Here is an 8,219-nt window from a genome sequence, read left to right on the forward strand (position 1 = left end):
ATATACATATATATATGTATATACATATATATATATATATATATATATATATATATATATATATATACGTGTGTGTTTAACGGCTTGTGTCGTCTAGCGGATGTAATTGTATATGATCGTATATATACGACGTGCCAGTTAGTATAAATATCAATTGCGGGTGCGTGTGTGCGTTTTACACATTTTCAATATATATATATATATATATATATATCAATTTATATATAGATTCAGATTGTAGACGGTAAAATAGCATATGATCGACATTTTTTTTCTTTTAGCAAAAGGACGAAATATATCTTTGTCTATAGTACATCAGACAAAAGTATACATACTTTGTTTCACTGGTTCGTCTTTATTCTGAAAGGTCTATAAGATAAAAAAAAAACTTAGCCTCCGAAAGAAACACGCCATGCTGGGAGATTATATTTTCTTAATATAATAGTAATTTATTTTGATGGATCCCTCGGAATTGGACACATTTCTCTGCTATTTCTACATCGCTCTAATCGATCAAACGAAATGCTTCCCGACTGACGGACAACGCTTCAATTTTCTATCTGTCTGTTTGTCTGCCCCTCTCTCTCTCTCTCTCTCTCTCTCTCTCTCTCTTTCCAACTTAACTGTCTGATCTGTCTTACTCCAAAACTCACTCTCTGTCCTGTGTTTCGCTAATATATGATCACCCTGTCTTTGTTCGATTCTCTATCATTTTTTTGATAACTATAATCTTATTTCTTTATTTGATTTACATTTAATTCCTATATTATAAAATAAAACTGTAAATAGTTTATTGTTTTACATTTTTATCTATTAATCTTAAATATTTTAACCGGTAAATTTTCTCTTGCGACTTTATAATAATATGCTATTGAAATATTTCGTCTCACAGTAACACGTCTTGCCTCGACACCCAGCCTTTTCTAGGGGCACAATATTAAACAATAAAAATATGTGTTTTATTACAAAGATTATTTCTAGCATTTATAATTTTTATACATTTCAAATATACCCCCGGGCTCGAGTGTATATGGCATAATGTAGAGATCAAAATTGCACATTAAATTACAATGTATTTTATCAGTAACGCGTTGAATATTGTCTCCAAAGGGGTATATTGCGTCTAGTTTATCAATGTAGACTGGGACTGTACATATCTACAGAGAAAATAATCTAATGGGGCTAAATAGCACAAACAAATGTCCAGTTCACAGGACCACTCCGTAAAAAAATTTGCGCTCATGAAATAGATTTCTCAGTAAATTCAAGATACCATTTGCAATTTGTAAATGCGGCTCAAGTGTCAATTTTATCATGGTGAATTAGCAAACCAAGCTGAGCCTATAATAACTGATAGTTAAGGAATCTAAACTTTATACTAGAATTTTACGTAAAAACCCCGTGGCGTAAAATTAATTTGTAAAGTTGCATACTTCTGGACGTGATCGGAGGGTTCAACGGCTGAAACGTGAATAGAAAATAAACAAGGTAACATAATCCGAATTATGACACTCAAAATACAATGTCCTATTATTTAGGATTTCTATTTATTGATGGCTGGCGAACGAAATCATGCTAGCCGCGTAGATAAACTAAAGGGTTCCGTTCGATTTCGGAGTTTGACAGAAAAATTCCAGAGTTCAAGAAGAGGCATCGGATAAAGGCCGAGGGATACATCAACCAAAACGGTGGGAAAAGAACACTTAAAACCTGAACAGAAGTCTGAAGAATTCAAATAATACAAATAACTAATTCTCATCTAGATAGTTTATTTCGAAACAGCATTTTCTCTGTCAGTAACGCACATATCATCTAGTATGTACGTATGTTGTGGCCACTAATTACTTGAGCTGTTCTTCTTATTTCTTACTTCCAGTATTATTAAGATAAATAAATAGCGATACCCTGACAAAATCCTCTAAAAATATACAGAATGCAAGATTGCAAAGAACCCGCAACACCGGTGTAAAGTTATTAAAAAGAAAATACGGCCCCAGAATGTAAAATAATTTTAGATAAACTATATCGGGAGATAATAGGGACTCTTTTATATTTAATGGCGGTTACATGACTCGAATATATTGTCCTATTTGCTTTTCCTCCCCACGGGACAGAATTAGACACCAGGGTCGTTTTTTAACGCGGAGAAAAGAAACAAAAACAAAAATTGACTCGGTCGTGAAGGATTTCTCTTCCATTGAAAGAGCACAAAAAAGTGAATTGCAGGATCAGAACAGATGGCATTTATTTGCTTTCTAACGAAAGCAAATTAGACACAAGGCCGTTTTTTAATGTGAGTGAAAACCAGTTCCCCAAAATGGGACACAAGGGCAGTATCTCCAAAAATAGTAATTGTCTTAATATGAATGGTTTCCCTACATTTACTAAGGTCTAATAACTTAAGTAAAGCACCAGAACAGATACTAAACTTTTATCTTGGCCTGAAGGGTAAGAAGTCTGCTTTTCCGAATAATTTTACACTATTCGTTTGCCCCGCCCACTTCATGCCCCAAAATTCAGAAATTATCGATTGTTTACTAATTATTTGCCGACGCTCGCAAAACCAACTGAAACAATTATACAGGGTGGTCGCTAGAAAAGCGAGAAATTTGTCAAACGACGATTTATTTTTACAAAGAATAATTTTTACAAAGAATAATTTTTACAAAGTATTACATAGACAAATGTTATAGTATATTCATAGATACTCAAAATGTCGTCCGTGCATTCACTGCAGCGTCTTAACCTAGAAATCCAAGCTCATGTGGCGTTTTAAAGGGTAACTTGTGGGATATCATTCCAAGCTTTTGTCAAGCACGTTATCAAGTCATCTATATAGTGTATGTTTCCTGCCGCTCCCGTCCATGATGTGGGTATCAAAATGTAAATCGAAGAAATAAATAAGCAAGATGTAATGAAATCAATATGCAGATTGAACATCCATTCGACAACAAAAGAACCAATAAAAAAGAGCAATCACGCATTTTATTCATTATCTAAGCTGACCTTCAAATTTCCCGCTTTTCTAGCGACTACTCTGTATATAAACGAGGCTGCATACTTGATAGATGATATGCAGCATAATCGCGTTGACACATCGGTTCTCGCCAGATCACCGAAGTTAAGCAACGTTGAGCCTGGTTAGTATCAGATGGGTGACCATTTGGGAATTCTAGGCGCTGTATGTGCTTCCCGTTTATCTCGGCATTTGTTTCCAGCAACTTCTCGTGTGGTTTTGCGAGAATTGTCTTCAATTAAGGTTTTCAAATGTTCTCCTTCAACCGCAGTCGGCCGGCCACGACCGTCTTCATCTCCGAGGCTCTCGCCGCCATTGCGTAATTTCTTGAACCACAGTTGTTCCTGGGCTAAACTCATCATTGATATCACTAGGTGTCTCGGCAGCTTTTCGCCTAGTTTTAACTGGAACAAGAAAGACGTGCGGATTTGTATTTTTTCCATGCTGTCAAAAAGCCTGCAAATGTTAAGAGAGTGATTGAGAACGGTGACGAATAACACGATTCGATAGAACGAAAAATGCGCTTCAAAATGATATAAAACGTGCCTATATATATATCTATGAATTTATACAGAAATCATATATAAAAGTAACATATGTGAAAAAACGATATTGTTTCTACACCAACCTATTAGGTCATGATCATTACGAAATGAGATAGTAGGTCAGGTAATGGTATGAGTGTGAATTATGAGCTAATATGTTTTCGACATGCTTATTTTCATAGCGTTTTCACGTTTATTTTTGTCGCCCAGTTGGGTAGTTGATGTTAATTGAAAATTTTCTATAATCGAAAAATTTGTGTAATTAAATATCAAAATGAAAATTTGTGGATGCAATGGCAGCTATTTTTTGTTTGTTTAGCAATTATTTTTATTGATTGAAATATCAACTACCCAACCAAACGGAAATGAGGGCACTAGGAGAACAATACGACTATAAATACTTGGGAATTATAGAAGCGGATACCATCAAAGCAACAGAAATGAAATAGAGGATTAGAAAGGAATACCTCAGGAGAACTAGAAAACTCCTGGAAACGAAATTATATAGCAGAAACCTAATAAAAAGCATAAATACATGGGCAGTATTACTAGTAAGATCCCCTGGACCGTTCATAGGGTGGACAAAAGGAGAACTGAGACAACTCCATCAGAAGACCAGGAAACTCATGACCATGTTCAACGCACCACACCCAAGGGATTTTATTGACAGACTCTAGATGAAAAGGAAAGAAACGGGAGAGGACTGCTCTGCATAGAAACTGTGTGAATGGCACAAAAAAGAACTAGAAAAATACATAATGCAAAATACTGAAAGGATAATTATGGCAGTGATAGACACTGAAAATTTAAAAAAAAAACAGAAAACAGAGAGACAAATGGCAAAACAAGAAAATTGGAAGAGAAACAACTACACGTTAGATAAATAAGAATGAAAAAAGATGAGAATAACGAAAACACTTGGACATGGATTTGAAAAGGATATATACACCGAGAAACTGAATCGGTAATAACTGCAGCACAAGATAACTTGATAAGAAGCAAACATATCAAAGGAAAGATCGAAAAAAAAAACACAAGAAAACAGCAAATGCAGACTTTGTGGACAAAGAGACGAAACGATAAACCATATAGTAAGTGAATCCAGCAAACTGGCTCAAAAGGAATACAAAAACAGGCATAACCAAGTGCGAAGGGCAGTACACTGGGAATTATGCAAACAACTGCATTTTGAACGTACAGACAAATGGTGCAAGCATAAGCCCGCAACAGTATTCGAAAACGAGAATCACAAGACCTTATGAGGTATAGGCATATATGACTTCTGTAAAGTCATAGATTTAGCTGTCCCAGCTGACCACAGGGTGAGTATGAAAGAAAAGGAGAAACGGAGCAAATCCGCAAAAGTAACCAGAGAGTTAAAATGGATTTGGATAATGAAGAAAATCAAAATAATACCTATAATAGTAGGAGCACTAGGAACAATCCCGAAAAACTTTGAAAAAATGATGGGAGAAATTGGAATCAGAGGAATGGCTGCAAAGATACAACGACTTACGATAAGGAAAACGGCTGAAATATTAAGGAAACCCTTTGAATGTGGAGAATAATAGACATTAACCACATGTATGAGCCAGAAAAACTGCTGCAGAGGCGAAACATGAAGAAGCGTTACAGGGAATGAAGAAAGATGAAGCTGCATATCAACAAGTTCTACATCCTAATCACTCACGCCCTCCCATCGTCCCATCACCGTTCCCCTCCCATAAAAAGTGTGAAACAATATAGCCGAGATGGGTTAAGGAGGACGGGAAAACCGAGGAGAGCACTGGCCAGACCTCGACTGGACAAGCGCGAAGAGAACTGGGACCTTGGGGAAGCTTAGTGCCCCTCAAATTCTAGTACAGTCAATGACTGCTGCCAGCGAGAAATCAATGTTGTTGTTGTTGCGAGAACGCACATTTATTTGCAAATGCTATCGAAGGAGGAGGAGAGTGCTGGACGTTTGGGGAGATTTGTCACTCAGCTTCCAGGGAACACCACAGGTTTTCAATCAGATATATGATGGCCTTTGTGAGAGCTCCATGTGAGCAAATAATAATAATAATAAGAAGAAGAACAACAACAATAATAATAATAATAATAATAATAATAATAATAATAATAATATGGTATAATCACGTTGGAACACTAGTTCTTGTCATATCACCAAAGTTCCGCAACGTTTAACCTAACTAGGGTGACCATTTGGGAATTCTAGGCATTGTATGGCTCTCTGCTTATCCTAGCATTGTTTCCAGTGTTCCTGAACCTGTATGCACGAGTGTATGTATATGCATATATATATATATATATATATATATATATATATATATATATATATATATATATGAATACATAACAAAAGATTCTATTCCAAAATTCATGATGTGGACCATCTTATAATTTATTACTTTTATTCAATTTACATTTAAAATTCTTGACAATATCTGTTTCGTAGCGCAAAATCAATCACTTAACTATTATATCAATCTATTTTACCCTTAACTCACCAGAAGAAATAGCGACAATCAATCAGTCCAAAGGAAAAATGTGCGTTTTGACATGATTAAAATCTGAAAATTGGATTAGTTGCATGGTCGTTTTTTTTTACGGCATATCAACGCTTTTCGGGCCATTTAATGCCGAATCCAATGATTTTGAAGAAAAAGTTTTTAATAAAAGATATTTTTTTATATATCAGTTTCTATTTAATCTATAGTTGGGACGCTAACAGGTACTACCACTCCCGGATAGAGTGGACCTGGGAGCAATGTCAATTAAGGCGTGGCTTCACACTCCCCAAAAACCTCAAGCTGGGGTCACAACATCGGATATAGTTTAAGGTCATATCCAGGACGCCGAAAATCGGAAGAGAACCTGTAAATACCTGGTAATATCTTTCAATCAATTTTCAGATTTTTATCATGGCAAAATGCACTTGATGTCCTTTGGACGGATTGATTGTTGCTATTTTTTTCCGATAAGTTAAGGGCATAATAGATTCAATAATTGATATAATAATTAAATGATTGGTTTTTGCACTATGAAACAGATAGTGCCAATAATTGTAAATGTCAACTGAATCAAAGGAATAAATTATAAGATGTTCAATATCATGAACTTTTGAATATAGTCTTTTGTCATTTATTCACTATATTGCTCTGTAATTACCTTGAGCTTCTTAAATAAGGAATGGCATATATTATAAGAAAATATATTTCAACACGCACACACACACACACACACATATATATATATATATATATATATATATATATATATATATATATATATATATATAGTTTTAACTATAATTAGGCTGAACTGTAATAGGCATTCCAAGTCGCTTAGGATTCTCTTTGATACCTGAGAAACGGTACATTCTTTACGTAATAGCACTGGTATGCGCTTCAAACCTTTTTTTTTCATTTTGATTTACTATCATAAATGCAGGGTTTTGCTTTTTTTTGTTGTTGCTTTTTTTTTCGTTTCAGGACTGGTTTCCAAGTTGTTATTTTTTCCTATTTATTCATATTTTTAAAAAATATCGAATTTCAAGAGTTTATGAATTTTTGCATTAGTAAAAATCGTTACGTACGTAAACTTTAATGATTACTTTTCTTTCTCTTTTCAGGTCTAAAAATGTGAATCGGCATCGTACAAAAAAAGTGGCATTACATTTGCGAACTTCCAATTTTTTTTTTTTTTGCAGACTGCATAATACGCTTCTATTGGAGTCAAACTATGAGACCATGATAAGCAAGTCGTTTCTCATATTTGCTTCTGTAGAGAAAGTACTTATAGGATTGAAAGAACAAGATACAAAATTGTCAGCAACGTTGTGTTCCTGTAATATGTAGAAAACGGAAAGATGAGCTTATAAACGTCTACTTTTATATATAAAAAAAAAATTTAATCCAATGCAAATTAAGAACAATGTTAAATACCCTGATATTGTCATGAGAGGGCGGGAATATTTATCACGTTTCTGAGTCAATCCTCACCAAGGAATCTACTTCTATTTCGAAAGCAAACAACATAATTGATACGACTAAGCATGAAGAATGCAGGTCAGAAGAGGACGATTACATGGTGCCCTTGACCTAAGCTGAACCCATGAGACGTGAACACGTTAAAGAAATTTGCCCAGATGTTGAGTTCTTACCTTCAAAAGAAACATCTTTGAGTGCTTGAAACAGTATTGAACTAATATCCTGCACTTGAGAGATAATCCAGAAAATTCTGCCGAATTCTAGCAATGTCGCTGACCTGAATCAATTACTTGATCTGAAGTTTGATGGTATGCGATGGAGGCTTGTGATTGACTCATCTAACAAAAAATACTAAAACAATTATTCCTAAACTTTACATCTCAGTTAAGCACTCAATTGAAATAAAAGAATTCTATAAATCATAAATCACATGTTTATTTTATTTATTTGCGGATTATTATCCTTATCTTTATAGTTCTTATTTAACGACATTTCGGCATACTATTCCCCTGACATTCATCAAGTTGTTGACGGGATTGAAATGCTAAATCTTCAACTGTATCTCCAGTAATTACTGCCTTCCGAAGTTGTTGTCGTCTCACCACATTTTGGCCAAATAATATCTAGCCGCCTTTGGGTAGGATTGAAACCGCTATCTTCAGACAA

General features: G+C 34.8%; 1 long non-coding RNA gene and 1 pseudogene across 1 annotated transcript in view; both read left to right on the forward strand.

The window, feature by feature from the left end:
- Nucleotides 1-7,979, forward strand: part of LOC145265763 (uncharacterized) — a 499,232-nt gene extending 491,253 nt beyond the window's left edge. Inside the window, exon 5 of the long non-coding RNA XR_013864687.1 lies at nt 7,196-7,979. This is a non-coding gene — a long non-coding RNA (uncharacterized LOC145265763). The remainder of the gene's footprint in view (nt 1-7,195) is intronic.
- LOC145265773 (5S ribosomal RNA) lies at nt 3,072-3,188 on the forward strand (annotated as a pseudogene).
- Nucleotides 7,980-8,219: the final 240 nt, after the last annotated feature.

This window comes from Euprymna scolopes, chromosome 40 (genome assembly GCF_053919585.1).
Source record: "Euprymna scolopes isolate OS-2025 chromosome 40, ASM5391958v1, whole genome shotgun sequence".
NCBI lineage: Eukaryota > Metazoa > Mollusca > Cephalopoda > Sepiida > Sepiolidae > Euprymna > Euprymna scolopes.